The sequence below is a fragment of the Pongo abelii genome, chromosome 17 (genome assembly GCF_028885655.2).
Source record: "Pongo abelii isolate AG06213 chromosome 17, NHGRI_mPonAbe1-v2.0_pri, whole genome shotgun sequence".
NCBI classification, from domain to species: domain Eukaryota; kingdom Metazoa; phylum Chordata; class Mammalia; order Primates; family Hominidae; genus Pongo; species Pongo abelii.
Window position 1 is genome coordinate 40,144,244 of NC_072002.2, and position 15,666 is coordinate 40,159,909.

The window sequence follows — 15,666 nt, forward strand, 5'->3', positions numbered from 1 at the left end:
GCCCCCTAAAGCAAATACAGCTTCAGTGACCAAAAACTTAGATCACAACACCAGAGTCTCTTGGAATATCTGGCCTTCCCAAGAAGAACAGGTACAAACAAGCCCAGACTGTGAAAACTACAATAAATACCTAACTCTTCAATGCCTAGGCACCAACAAATATCCACAAGCATCAAGACTATGCAGGAAAACATGATGTCATCAAACAAACTAAATAAAGCACTAGTGGTCAATCCTGGAAAGACAGAGGTACATATGTGAACTTTCAGACAGAGAATTCAAAATAGCTGTTTTAAGGAAGTTCAATGAAATCCAAGATAACATAGAGAAGGAAGTCAGGATCCTATCAGATACATTTAACAAAGAGATATAAATAATTAAAAAGAATCAAACAGAAATTCTGGAGCTAAAAAAATGCAATTGACATACTGAAGAATGCATCAGAATCTCTTAACAGCATAATAGATTAAGCAGAAGGAGGAATTAGTGAGCTTGAAGACAGGTGATTTGAAAATACACACTCAAAGAAGACAAAGGAAAAAAAGAATAAGAAAGAATAAAGCATGCCTATAAGATCTAGAAAATAGACTCAAAAAGGCAAATCTAAGAGTTATTGCCTTACAGAGGAGGTAAAGAGAGAAATTGGGGTAGAAATTTTATTCAAAGGGATAATAATAGAGAACTTCCCAAACCTAGAGAAAGATATCAATATTCAAGTACAAGAAGGTTAGAGAATACCAAACAGATTTAACCCAAATAAGACCACCTGAAGACATTTAATAATTAAACTTCCAAAGGTCAAGGATAAGAAAGGATCCTAAGAGCAGCAAGAGAAAAGAAACAAATAACATACAAAGGAGCTTTAATACGTCTGGCAGCAGACTTTTCAGTGGAAACCATACAGGTCAGGACAGGGAGGTATGACATATTTTAAACGCTGAAGGAAAAAAAAATTTTATCCTAGAATAGTATATCCAGAGAGAGTATCCTTCACAAACATGAAGGCAAAATACTTTCCCAGACAAACGAAAGCTGAGGGATTTCATCAACACCCGACCTGTCCTACTAGAAATGTTAAAGGGAGTTCTTTAAACTAAAAGAGAAGGATGTTAATGAGCAATAAGAAATCATCTGAAGGTACAAAATTCACTGGTAATAGTAAGTACAAATAAAACACAGACTATTATAACACTGTAACTGTGGTATGTAAATTATTCATATCTTGAATAGAAAGACTAAGAAATGAACCTATCAAAAATAATAACTAGAACAACTTTTAAAGACATTGGCTGTATAATACATAAATAGAAATAACAATAAGTTAAAAAGAAGGGAGATTAAGTGTAGAGTTTTTATGAGCTTTCTCTTTGCTTGCTTGTTTGTTTATACAATCAGTGTTAACTTGCCATCAGTTTAAAATAATGGGCTATAAGATGTTATTTGCAAGCCTCATGGTAACCTCAAATAAAAAAAATCCATAACATACACAAAAAATAAAAAGCAAGAAATTAAAACATACCACCAGAGAAAATCACCTTCAATAAAAGGAAGACAGGAAGGAAGGAAAGAAGGAAAAGAAGCCCACAGAACAACCAGAAGACAAATAACAAAATAGCAAGAATAAGTCCTTACTTATCATTAATAACATAGAATGTAAATGGACTAAACTTTCTAAAGACATAGAGTGGCTGAATGGATTTAAGAAAAAAAAAAAGCAAGACCTAATGCTGCCTACAAGAAATACACTTTACCTATAAAGACACATAGACTGAAAATAGGGGAATGGAAAAAGATATTCCATGCATATGGAAACTAAAAAAAAAAAACTATAACTATATTTATATAAGACAAAATAGATTTCAAAAAAAAAGTATCAAAAGAGACAGAGAAGGTCATTATATAATGATAAAGGAGTCAATCCAGCAAGAGGATGTAACAATTGTAAATATGTATGCACCAAACACTGGAGCACCCAGATATATAAAGCACATGTTATTAGAGCTAAAGAGAAATTCCAATATAATAATAGCTGGAGGCTTCAACACCCCACTTGCAGCATTGGACAGTTCATTCAGACACAAAATCAACAAAGAATTTAATCTGCACTATAGGCCAAATGGACCTAATAGATATTTGCAGAACATTTTATCCAATGGTTGTAGAATATACATTTTTCTTCTCAGCACATGGATCATTCTCAAGGATAGACCATATGTTAGGTCACAAAACAAGTCTTTAAACATTCAAAAAAATTGAAATCATATCAAGTATCTTCTCTGACCACAGTGGAATAAAACCAGAAATCAATAAGAGGAATTTTGGAAACTATACAAACACATGGAAATTAAACAATATGCTCCTGAAAGACCAGTGGGTCAATGAAGAAATTAAGAAGGAATTGAAAAATTTCTTTAAACAAATGATAATAAAAACACAACATATCAAAGCCTATGGAATACAGCCAAGGCTAAGAGGAAAGTTTGTAGCTATAAACACCTGCAAAAGGAAGTAGAAAAACTTCAAATAAACAAGCTAATGATGCATCTTTAAGAACTATAAGAGCAAGAAAAAATCAAACCCAAAATTCTTCAAGGAAAAGAAATAATAAAAACCAGAGTAGAAATAAATGAAATTGAATCAAAACAAATGCAAAAGATCAATGAAACAGAGTTGGTCTTTTTGAAAAGATAAAATCAACAAAACTTGAGCCCAACTAATTAAGAAAAAAAGAGGGAAGATCCAAATAAATAAAATCAGAGATAAAAAAGAAGACATTACAACCAATACCACAGCAATTCAAAGGATTATTAGAGGCTGATTTGAGCAACTATATGCCAATAAATTGGAAAATCTAGAAGAAATGGATAAATTCCCAGTCATATACAACCTACCAAGATTGAACCATGAAGAAATCCAAAACTCAAGCAGATCAGTAACAAGTAATAAGAGCAAAGCAATAAGAAGAAGTCTCCCAGCAAAGAAAAGCCATGAACCCAATGCCTTCACTGCTGAATTTTATCAAACATTTAAAGAAGAACTAATACCAATCCTACTCAAACTATTCCAAAAAATAAAGGAGAAGAGAATACTTCCAAATTCACTCTACAAGGCCAGAATTTTTTTTTTTTTTTTTTTTTTGAGATGAAGTTTCACTCTTGTTGCCCAGGCTGGAGTGCAATGGCATGATCTTGGCTCACTGCAACCTCTGCCTCTCAGATTCAAGCAATTCTCCTGCCTCAGCCTCCCAAGTAGCTGAGATTACAGGCATATGCCACCACGACTGGATAATTTTGTATTTTTAGTAGAGACGGGGTTTCTCCATGTTGGTCAGGCTGGTCTCGAACTCCTGACCTCAGATCCTCCCACCTCAGCCTCCCAAATCCTGGGATTACAGGCGTGAGCCACTGCACCTGGCCTGAGGCCAGTATTACCAGGATACCATACTTAGACAAAGACACATGAATAAAAAACAACTACAGCCCAATATCCCTACTGAACATTGATGCAGAAATCCTCAATAAAATACTAACCAAATTCAATAACACATTTAAAAAATCATCCATCGTGACCAAGTGGGATTTAAGGATGCAAGGATGCAAGGATGGTTCAGCATATGCAAATAAATCAATTTGCTGCATCATATCAACAGAATGAAGGCCAAAAAACATGTGATCATTTCAATTGCTGCTGAAAAAGCATTTGATAAAATTCAACATCCCTTCATGATAAAAACCCTCAAAAAACTGGTTATAGAAGGAGCATACCTCAATACAATAAAGGCCATATGCAACAGACCCACAGCTAGTCCCACTGTTATTCGACATAGTACTGGAAGTCCTACCTAGAGCAATCAGACAAGAGAAGGAAATAGAGGGTATCTGCATTGGAAAGGAAGACATCAAATTATCCTTGTTTGCAGATGATATGATTTTACATTTGTAAAAACCTAAAGACTCCATCAAAAAACTATTAGAACTGATAAACAAATTCAGTAAAGTTGCAGGATACAAAATCAACAAACAAAAATTTGCAGCATTTCTATATGCCAACAATGAACCATCTGAAAAAGAAATCAAGAAAGTAATCCCATTTATGATAGCTGCAAATAAAACTAAATGCATAGAAATAAACTTAACCAAAGAAGTGAAAGATTTCCACAATGAAAACTATAAAACACTGATGCAAGAAACTGAAGCAGACACCAAAAAATGGAAAGATATTCCATGTTCATGGATTGGAAAAAATCAGTGTTGTTAAAATGTCCATACTACCCAAATCAATCTACAGATTCAACACAACCTCTATCAAAATACCAAAGATGTTCTTCACAGAAATAGAAAAAATAATCCTAAAATTTATATTGAACTACAGTTGACCCCAAATAGACAAAGCTATCCTGAGGGGGAAAAAAACGGAGGAATCAAATTACCTGACTTCAAATTATACTACAGAACTATAGCAACAAAAATAGCATGGTACTGTCATAAAAACAGGCACACCAACTAATGGAACAGAATAGAGAACTCAGAAATAAATCCATACATATATAGTAAACTCATTTTTGTCCAAGGAGCCAAGAACATACACTGGGGAAAGGGCAGTCTCAAATAAATGGTGCTAAAAAAAAAAACTGGATATATCCATATGCAGAATAATGAAACTAGACCCCTATCTCTCACTATGTACAAAAATCAAATCAAAATGGATTAAAGACTTAAATCTAAGACCCCAAACAATGGAACTACTACAAGAAAATGTTAAGGAAACTCCAGGACATTGGTCTGGGCAAAGATTTCTTGAGTAATAGCCCAAAAGCCTAAGCAATCAAAGCAAAAAATGGACAAATGGAATCCATCATGTTAAAAAGCTTCTGCACACCATGGGAAACAATCAACAAAGTGAAGAAACAATCCACAGAATGAGAGGAAATATTTTCAAGCTATCCATCTGATAAGGGATTAATAACCAGAATACATAAGTGGCTCAAAAAAACTCTATAGGAAAAAAAATCTAATAATCTGATTTTAAAATGGGCAAAACATCTGAATAGACATTTGTCAAAAGAAGACATACAAATGGCAAACATTTGTGGTACATGTAAACAATGGAGAACTATTCAGCCATTAAAAAGAATGAGATCCTGTCATTTACAACAACATGCATGGAACTGGAGATCATTATGCTAAGTGAAATAAGCCAGGAACAGAAAGACAAACTTCACATATTCTCACTTATTTTGAGGAGCTAAAAAAAAAATGATAACAATTGAACACATGGAGATAGAGAGTAGAATGATGGTTATCAGAAACTGGGAAGGGTAGCAGGGGAGGGCAGGGGTGGCTGGGGGAAGTGGGGATGGCTAATGGGTACAAAAATATAGTTAGATACAGTGAATAAGATCTACTATTTCATAGCACAACAGGGTGAGTACAGTCAACAATAATTTATTGTATAATTTAAAACAACTAAAAGAGTATAATTGGATTGTTTATAACACAAAGAAAGGATAAATGTTTGAGGTGATGGATACCCTATTTACCCTGATGTGATTATTATGCATTATATACCTGTATCAAAATATCTCATGTACCCCATAAATACATACACCTACTATGTCCACAACAATTTTAAAAATATCTTACCCACTAAATACAAGACCTTGGAAATGCCTATTCTAAACCCATCAGTGGTATCACAGTACTCAAAGGTCAGCCCAAGCCCACCTGGAGTTTCCAGGTTCTTTGTGGACAAAGGTAGCCTAATCATGAGCTGGGTGACAGAATATGATACTCTACTCTGTCTTCACAGAAAAAAGGAGGCACAAACAGAAATAATTTTTTTTTTTTTTTGAGATAGAGTCTTGCTCTATTGCACAGGCTGGAATACAGGGGCACAATCTTGGCTCACTGCAACCTCCGCTTCCTGGGTTCCAGCAATTCTTATACCTCAGCCTCCCAAGTAGCTGGGACTACAGGCGCCCACCACCACACCTGGCTAATTTTTGTATTTTTAGTAGAGATAAGGTTTCACCATGTTGTCCAGGCTGGTCTCAAACTCCTGGCTTCAAGTGATCCACCGACCTAAGCCTCCCAATATGCTGGGCTTACAGGTGTGAGCCACCATGCCCAGCCAAATATTAATTTTCATCAAGAGAAAATCAAATTTGTCCAAGAACTCTATTGACAGAAGTGAAATTAGTTTTTGTCTAGCAAATAGTTAGTGGAGTTGGAGGATTAGTCTATTGCCCAAGAAAGAAAGTAAACCCACTGGAGTCCAGAAACATTCATGTTCTCAATAATGCATTTAACTCTCAAAAACAAATAAGATTTGTCTCTGCACTTTTACATTTCAAAAACACCTAAGACTAGATGATCTAACGCTCTCCTCTGCTAAAAATCAGATTATTAAAACAAGTTCCTTAAACTCATAAAGCTCAAGACAATTGTTAAAATTTTTATTTAATGTCAAGTGCCAACCCGGGCAGAGTCTCTCTCAATTCAAACAAAATTCACTGTAGACAGTAGCAGGCGCAGGCTTTTCAGTTGATGGACTGCAGCAGAATTCAGTTACCTCCTAGTGTGAACCATTGGCCTAGCACACATAGACTGTTTTTGTAGGGAAACAAAATAGGATTATTGTATTTTCTGGACGTTCTCAGGATTAGGCTAGTAGAAATAATGTTGCAGAATGCTACGGCTTTAGACAGACCAGCTTGTTAATATTCCCACAAAATTCATTCTCCTAGCTTTTGGTGATTTGGAGTACAATGGAGGCCAGTTGAAAAATAGTTTCAATCAAGTTGGTGGGGAAAGAGGAGGTGAAGCCTGGATTGCCAGATTTCTGGTTAACAGAGTCCATGAATTTCCTTGTAGCCTTGCATAAACCAATGTTCCTGTCAATTAGAAAGAGCAGGCACTAGAACCCTAATTATATAACTATGAAGACCCTGAACTTGGTCTGAACTTTGAGTAATTTCTATCAGAAAATCTGAGTTCTCTATAATCCTTGTTTGTATCTTCCCTCCCCAAAGTGAGTAATTTACTTGGGATGAAGGACATGATAGTAGACACAAAGGATCAGCAACTGGTGCAGAGACAAGTCGATGAAAGGGAAGAATCTGGCCGGAGCTCAAGCTGCTCAGGGTTTTACCAGTTCTCTGGTGAAGAGGGATTGGAGTTGATCCCATAGCCATTTTATCTCAATTGTCATTTTTGGTACATGAACTTAATTTTAAATTAACTGGTAAACTCTAAATTGTGCACTCCAGAGGATGGGTTCTGCCAGTCTCAACAAACCCTTTTACTCTTTTTCAAAGTTAGAGGACTCCTTCAGCTATTGTTAAAGATTGGTCTGGGACCCAAGTAGGCCATCAGGTTACTAGGGTTCTTTGCAAGGAAACTTAACGTATTTTTTTCTGCCTGAGTGTGCTACAATAAGGGGTATGGCTGTTAAGATAATATAAATGAAAGGATTTTGTAAACTGTAACAACACTTAAATATTGTCGCCTGCCAACAGAATCACAATATTCTCCATTCCAAATATCTCCTGATTTCCAGCTAGAGGTCTCACACATTAATGGACCTTGCAAGCCCATCAACCACCTTTACCTTCCTATAAATCAACCCCAACCACAATACTGTGTTCATACTGTTTCAATTGAATACAGCCTGTCTGACTAATATTCACTAGGGGTTATAAAGTAAGAATCTATCCGTCTACAGTGATACTCATTTACCTTGAGGAATACACACTCGTGAACACAGATACATACTTTTTTTCAAAAACATGGACATTTTTTTCAAAAAGAAAACCCTAATAGTTTGAAAGTAGGCATTCAATATTTGGTGTTTCTTTTTAAAGCTTTATTTTTACCTGGTCTCCTCCCTTAATTGCCTCCAAAGCTGTGCACGGCTTCACCTAGCAAAGTTGTCCTGATAAATACAGCTGAACGCTGTGGGCAGAAGTAATGAGTATGGGAATTCCTCCTACTTATAACTAACTTCTGTTCCTTTCTTGGGGTTTAAGATGATAGAATAGGCCCCAAAACTACAGAGAATAAATCAATATGAATCAACATATTACTTTTGTTGGTATTTCTAGCACTGTGATCCACCAGCTACCCATAGTGGGATTTCAAAAAGTTTTTTCCAAGAATTTCATTCTCCTTTGTCTCCAGAATAAATAAAGTGCAGAGCAGAATAAGCACAAATGGGATTTTGAAATTCATCCCCAAACCACATGAATAGGAAGTTCCCCCCTCATGGCAGAACAACTTAAGGGGCATTTTCTGTGATTTTTTTCCTTACTCGAAATGTCATTTTAACCTGATCTCATCTGATATGATGAAAAGGAATGGTAATTTATGGTGTGTTAGTGTAAGGAACATTGTATCACAGTAAGGATCTACAACTATAGTTACACCTGCCAAGGGACAAAGTAGCTGATTAGTTTCAAGTTGAAACCGGCATGTGGAGGCAAAACAGCCTGCTGTTTTTATTAGAGTCACCTCTGACATTCCTGATTTCCTAGAACTGAACATCTTTGCTGGAGGAAGGCAACATGTTGGCATATGAGCTGTATGTAGGTAGTAGAGTTGGTTCCTGGGAGCCCTGTAGTGCCAGCCCATGCTAGATTCAATTGAAAGATGCTCTCTGCAACTAAAACGGAAATATATATAAATATATATATGAAAGTTAAATATATGTTATAAATGCCTGCTCAGGAGTAAGTTTATTCCCAGCCTCATCCCAAAAGCAGGGGAAAGAATGTTCTTTTAAAATCCCAAATCTGTTTTCTTTGTTTTGTTTGTTTGTGACAGAGTTTCTCTCTCATTGCCCAGGTTGGAGTGTAATGGCACTCTCTCAGCTCACTGCAACCTCCACCTCCCAAGTTCAAGTGATCCTCCTGCCTCTGCCGCCTGAGTAGCTGGGATTACAGGTGCCTGGCACCACGACCATCTAATTTTTGTATTTTTAGTAGAGACAGAGTTTCACCATGTTGGCCAGACTAGTCTCGAATCCCTGACCTCAGGTGATCCACCCGCCTCGGCCTCCCAAAGTGATGGGATTACAGGCGTGAGCCACCGCGCCTGGCCCCGTATCTCTGTTTTTTAAAGTTGATGTCCAACTGCTCTCTTTCTTCCTCCAAAAGGCCAAACTCTTCAGCCTGGCATTTAAGCCTTTTCTTGATATGTCCCTAAATTCCAATCCAACTTCATCCAACTCTTTCCCTATATGTATCATAATTCTCGTCAAGCTGAATTACTCAGGGCTCCAAAAGAAACCAGGGTGCCTCCAAGTCTTTACATGCAAGCCATATGCACCACGTAGAATGTCCTTCCTTCTAACTCTTCATTTTAAAATCCTACACAAACATTAAGATGCAATTCAAATGCACCTGTTCGGTGAAGCATTCCCTGATTCCCTACCTGGAATTTCCTTTCTGAACTCCCACTGGAAGAAAAACATCTTCCTCAAACACATTTTCTTCTCTTTGAGGAAGGTCAGAGAAAAACCTTGACATAGAGACAAAGAAAGACAACAAACTACAGCCCTATTAGGGGCTTTACAACTATCTCATTTAATTCTCAACAATCCTGCAAGGCAGGTATTATTGTTCTTAGCAGATACTGAACCTGAGGCTCAGAGAACTTTTTGAATGAAATCTTTGCCTGTCAGACTTAAAAGCACACAGTTTCCACTAATCCACCCTATTTATCATTACTCGTGTTTATACAGCTTTTAGAATATTAACTGTGGTACTTTGTGAACATCTCTTTTCTCTCTTACTGGATCAGGAGTTTGTTTTGTTGTTGTTTTGAGATGCGAAAAGGAGCCATCTTATTCACTTTCCCCACCCCCCTCACCCCTGTATAGTAAATTTCTTGCTCAAATTTGTGTTAAATTAATACGCATTTTCAGAGGGAAAATTTTTAAAAGAAAAGGAAACAAAGATAAATTTCTCTTTCTAATTGCTCATCTTGAGGACACAGAAAAGAAACTAACTAACAGGAAATTTGGCTATTTTAAGTTCGAAAATGAAGGCAACTATTTTGGTAACAACAGTAGCTTCCATTTTTTGAACTGTGATTCAGTGTCAGACCCTGGAGAGACTTTTTTCTTTTTTTTTTTTTTTTTTTTTTTTAATTCTTTGAGACAGTCACATTCCCTTGACCAGGCTGGAGTGCAGTGGCACAATCTCGGCTCACTGCAGCCTTGACTTGCTGGACTCAAGCGATCCTCCCACCTCACCCACCTCAGCCTCCCAAGTAGCTGGGATCACAGGCATGTGCCACCATGCCCAGCTCATTTTATTTTATTGTTTTGTACAGACAGAGCATCACTTTGTTGCCAAGGCTGATTTCCATTCCAGGCTCAAGCGATCCTCCCACCTCTCTTAAGTGATCTTAACTACTGAGTTGTCTCACCTTTATGTCCTCTGGCCTATTGAATATTCATTCTCAGGCAAAGCTCTGTTTTCTTTCTGCCACCTAGCAAAACAAAACAAAAGCCTCTTTCCTCAGTGCTTTTTCTCAAATCTATTTTCATGAATCCTCAAATAATTTCCCATATTTAGAGGACAGAAACCCTGAACACTGATTGAGGAAAAGCAATGCTGCCGTCTTCCTCTATACAGTAGCGTGAACAAAAATCATTCAAAGGAATCCTTTCCGCATCCAGCCAACACAGCAACGCCCGTACTACAATCGGTACTTCCCCCCGTGTAGGTAGCATGACCCCTAGTGGGCACCAGTGGTAAATATCTAGATTTTAGCATTGATAGAAATAGTGTACAAGGGTTTATTTTAATAAGTGGATAGAAAAATAGGTCAAGATGTTGTCATCATAACTATATTAATTAATGTGACCACATATTTTTGTTGACTATGAAACACACAGGAAAGATATCGTATATACTTTTTAAAATATAATATTCAGAAACCAATTGTAAAGTGAGTTTTTATATTTTCTTTTGTTACCACCTTTAGCTTCTATAACTCTTAATTAAATGCTCTCCATCTTCAACCACATTTCTTCAACAAAGATAACTTGCACAAGAGTGCTTTCAAGAAAGGATTAAAAATGGTGAGGTTGGGACATTTTCAGTTTGTCTAGATGAAATACTCTTATGAATGCATCACCTTAAAACATCCCAGTCCACACTCAGTGTTACTCGTAATTTCACTGATGCTTAATTTATTTCACCACATATTATAGTTTAATTAAACACCAGACAGGAGCTTCTCTGGGATCACTCTTTCTTTCTACACAGCAATGTTTAAGTTCTTTACATTTAAAGCTAACAACAAAAGTGGTAGTCAAAGGAATACAGAACTATGTTTTATCTAAATAACTGGGTCATATATATTCCCATTTTATTACCAACAGATAGTCTGTATTAGTCCCTCATCTCCCAACTTTTTTTTAAGTAAGTAGTAATTCTTATTAACAGCAGTGGCACCTGCACGGGGGTGGACAAATCTGGTGACCAGCAGGTCCCCCTGCTGTTTTGCTCAACTGGCAACATGCTCTCAACCCTGGCAGCTGCTCCTGTTTTATTTTTTTTCTCCCAGGCAAATAGGAACTTCATGGACATTTAGAAATTCTTTTCTCTGAACCAAAACTTTGGCTTCAGAAAGTAGCAATGAAATTCACAACAGAGGATAAATTTTTCTATATGTATTTAATTACATAAGGAAACGAATACACTTCTATAAAAAATTTAAGCCACACAGAAATGTCTAATCCATGAACACCCTTTTATACCCCACCTCCATCTTTCTCCCCCCACCAAGTGTGAGGAGGTCCAGAGAATTCTTTCCACAGAAATGAATATAAAACTGGACATCCTTACTAATGACAGCCATTTCATGTCACTCAGAATGACCACAGGCAGAAAACAACTCGAGATATTTGTTGTCTTTCTTTGCAGTCCTGTGTATACGCATAAATAAATAGCTTGGGTTTGTTTCACTTTACAAAAACATGATCTTCCCATATGTTTGCTCTGCAACTTGCTTTTTTGCTTAACATTGTGTATTGACCATATTTCTGTATCGCCGCCTATAGGCCTCTTTCATTCTTTTTTTATCTGTTGTACAGCATTGAACAATAAGATGTATCATGGTTTATTTGGTCATTTCCCTATTGGTTTAAGGTTGTTTCTAATATTTTCCCATTATACACAATACAGTAATGAACACCTTGAACTATCTTGATATACTTATGCAAGTACATCTGCTGGCTAGATATCTAAAAATGAAACTCCTGAGATGAAGAATGTGCAAATATTAAATTTTAAAAGATAGTGCCAAATTCTGTTCACAAAGGCATGAATGTTTAAGGAGTTGCCAGGCCTTTGGAACTAATCATAAATGTTAGCACTGGAAGTGTCCTTAAAATTGTCTAGCCAAAAAGCCTTTGTTTTTTTATGATCATATTGGTAATATTTATTAATGCAAACATAATTTTTAATAATGATAAAAAGATGCAGTGAAAGAAAAAATAGCTATTTTAGAAAAGTGTATTCCATATCCTCTTGTTTAGTTTTTCGTAAAAAGATTGCTTTTTTTATATATACATTAAGTTCTGGGGTACATGTGCAGAACGTGCAGGTTTGTTATATAGGTATACACGTGCCATGGTGGTTTGCTGCATCCAACAACCCGTCACCTACATTAGGTATTTCTCCTAATGCTATCCCTCCCCTAGCCCTCCACCGGCCAACAGGCCCTGGTGTGTGTTGTTCCCCTCCTGGTGTCCATGTGTTCTCATTGTTCAACTCCCACTTATAAAACCTTTGTTTTTTAAGACAATACTAAGGTTTGTAGAATTTATATGACTGGTCCTATTTCATGAACCCAGGCTCCAATCCAGGTTTTCTGACTGCCCCACCCAGTACTTCTCCCACTACAACATATTTTATGGGGGCAAAATTAGACTTGAATTTTGGAGTAAACGTTTCCAGAGAAATAGAATGTCTTTTATAAACAATTAAAAACATCTTTTCTTCCCTTGGAGTTTTCAGCAGTATGAAGAACGACTAGGATTTATGTTATGAATCAAACATTTGGAGTGGCAACAGCTCTACGAAACAAGCAAACAAGTAGGTTCTGTATCGGAACACAATGCTACAAGTTGAAACCTATAAATGGAATCTGATTTCCTTACTAAATGATGTTAGAAATGGAGGGTACAGTTCTATACTCAGGCACTCATCACTTTAGGGAAATTATTCCAGTCGTCATACTCCAAAGCTCCTCAAATTATTTGGTAGTGCATAATAAATTACCTCAAACTTAGTGGCATTTTTAAAAAAAACATTTTATCATATTCCTGGTTCTGTGGGTCAGGGGTTTGAGAAGGGTACAGCAGTGGTGGCTTCTCTCTGCTCCACAATGCCTGGAGCCTCAGCTGGGAAGGTTCACACATGGGGGTGACTCAACAGCTGGGGCTGGGATCGTCTAAAGGCAGGTGGAAGCTGGCTGTCATCTGGGATCTCAGCTGGGCTGTTGACCAGAGAACCTGCACATGGCCTCTCCATATGGTCTCTGTGCTGTTTTATGGCACAGTGACGGGGTTCCACGGACAAATGTTCCAAAACTTATCTTCCAGTAACAGTGATGTAAGGAGATTAGGAGAGTGCCCTCCACAGAAATAAATATAAGACCGGACAAACATTTCTTAAAAAAAAATAATCAATTTCAGGTCACTGGAAAATGACTAAAAGTAGATAACATCTGGAGAAGTATTTACTCATGAAGACTACCAGTCAGGCCGGGCACAATGGCTCACACCTGTAATCTCAGCACTTTGGGAGGCCGAGGAGGGCAGATCACCTGAGGTCAGGAGTTCAAAACCAGCCAGGCCAACATGATGAAACCCCATCTCTACTAAAAATACAAAAAGTATCTGGATGTAGTGGCACACATCTGTAATCCCAGCTACTAGGAAGGCTGAAGCAAGAGAATCACTTGAACCTGGGAGGCGGAGGTTGCAGTGAGCCCAGACGGCAACTCTGGGCTCTGTTGCCTGAGCAACAGAGTGAAACTCCATCTCAAAACATGAAAAAAGAAAAAGGAAAAAAACAAAAGAAAGAAAACTACCACTTGGGTAAATTAAGTGACTCTGTGGCTTTTTTTCCTGAGAGCATTCTAAGCTCAGGTGACAAAACCCTCAGCTCCACCTCCCAGAGGGATCTGGGCTCAGGATGAGAGACAGAGCACTAGAACAAGGCAATACTGGAAGTGAGAGAACCTTAGAAGGGCAGGGGTAATGAAAGCTCCACACATCTCTGGCTGACTGCTAATGGACACATGCCTGAGGGAAACCCCAAAATGCCCAGCAAACATTGCAAGCTCGGGAAACACATACATGGAGGTGAGTGGCAGCAGGGCCTTAGAGACAATGGGAGCATCCTTCACTAAAGGAACGAATAAACACATTGTGAAGGATATATGTTCCGGAATACTATGCATCAGGTGGAAGCTACCATCTAGATGTACATGAGACAAAATGGATACATCTTAAAAACATATTTGAGGGATAATAATTGTGATAATGTCAACCAATACTTATATAGAACTAATCAGAAACCCCCATGAGTCTGGGACTTTTCTAAAATATGTCCATATATTAACTCATGTAGTCATCAAAGTCATTAGGTTGGTGCAAAACTAATTGCAGTTTTTGCCATTACTTTTAATGGCAATTAAAAGGCAACGTGGTATAGTCAGGATTCAACCAGGTAAATATTACCAATAGGATATGTATATATAAATATTCACATATGTATTTAATTACACAACTACAAGAATACACTCCCATAAAAACGTCAAGCAATATAGAAATGTCTAAACTGCGAACACCCCTTTACATCCACCTCTTTATGCCATTCTTCTTGTCCTCCAAACATGCAGAAGTTTATATATTATATATCTTAATATATACCTATAGATTATATATATCTTATATACCTATATATTAAGAGATTTTTTACAAGAAATTGACTTACACAAATTTAGGAGCTGATGTCCAAGTCCAAAAACAGTGAGGAAGTGAAGATCGTGGGCACAGGACAAAGTTCTCACCAACTGGGGGGCAGGAAGGGAAGACGACAGGCAAGATGGAACTCCATGGGCATGGGCTGAAGCTGTCATCACAAGTGGAATTTCTTCTGTGCGAGTGTGGTAGGCAGAATTCTAAGAATGAACTCAACTGACTTTGAGCCTTGACACCTTCCTTTTGAGGGGTGGTGGAAATCTGTGAATATGAGAAGCCATTATTCCCTTGATTGTGTTACCTTATGTAGCAAAAGGGAGGTCATCGGGATGGGTCTTGTCTAATTACACGAGACCTTTAAAAGCAAAGGGTTTTCTCTGCCTGGTAGTGGAAGAGGAAGTAAGAGATTTGAAGTACAAGAGTGACTGCTGGCTTTGAATACAGAGGGGATCACATGCCAAGGCTCTTTAGGAGCTGAGGAAAGCTCTCAAGCAACAGCCAGATAGAAAGTGAGGCCTTTGGTCCTACCGTCCTACAACCACAAGGATTTGAATTCACCCAACAACCTGAATGCACTTGGAAGTAGATTCTTCCCCAGAACCTCTAGATGAGAACCTGGACAACACTGTGACTTCAGCCTTGTCAGGCCATGAACAGAGAATCCAG

The 15,666-nt window shown here is 37.6% G+C and overlaps 1 long non-coding RNA gene across 4 annotated transcripts in view; it reads right to left on the bottom strand.

Moving 5' to 3' along the window:
* The window catches only part of LOC129051522 (uncharacterized), a 121,309-nt gene extending 106,051 nt beyond the window's left edge, over positions 1 to 15,258 (bottom strand). For 3 of the 4 annotated variants that reach the window (XR_008515876.2, XR_008515877.2, XR_008515879.2), the window contains exon 1: positions 15,014 to 15,258. This is a non-coding gene — a long non-coding RNA (uncharacterized LOC129051522). Of the gene's footprint in view, positions 1 to 10,427; positions 10,491 to 15,013 lie in introns of all 4 variants that reach the window. The other variant, XR_008515878.2, reaches the window with a different exon arrangement.
* Between the last annotated feature and the right edge of the window lie 408 nt (positions 15,259 to 15,666).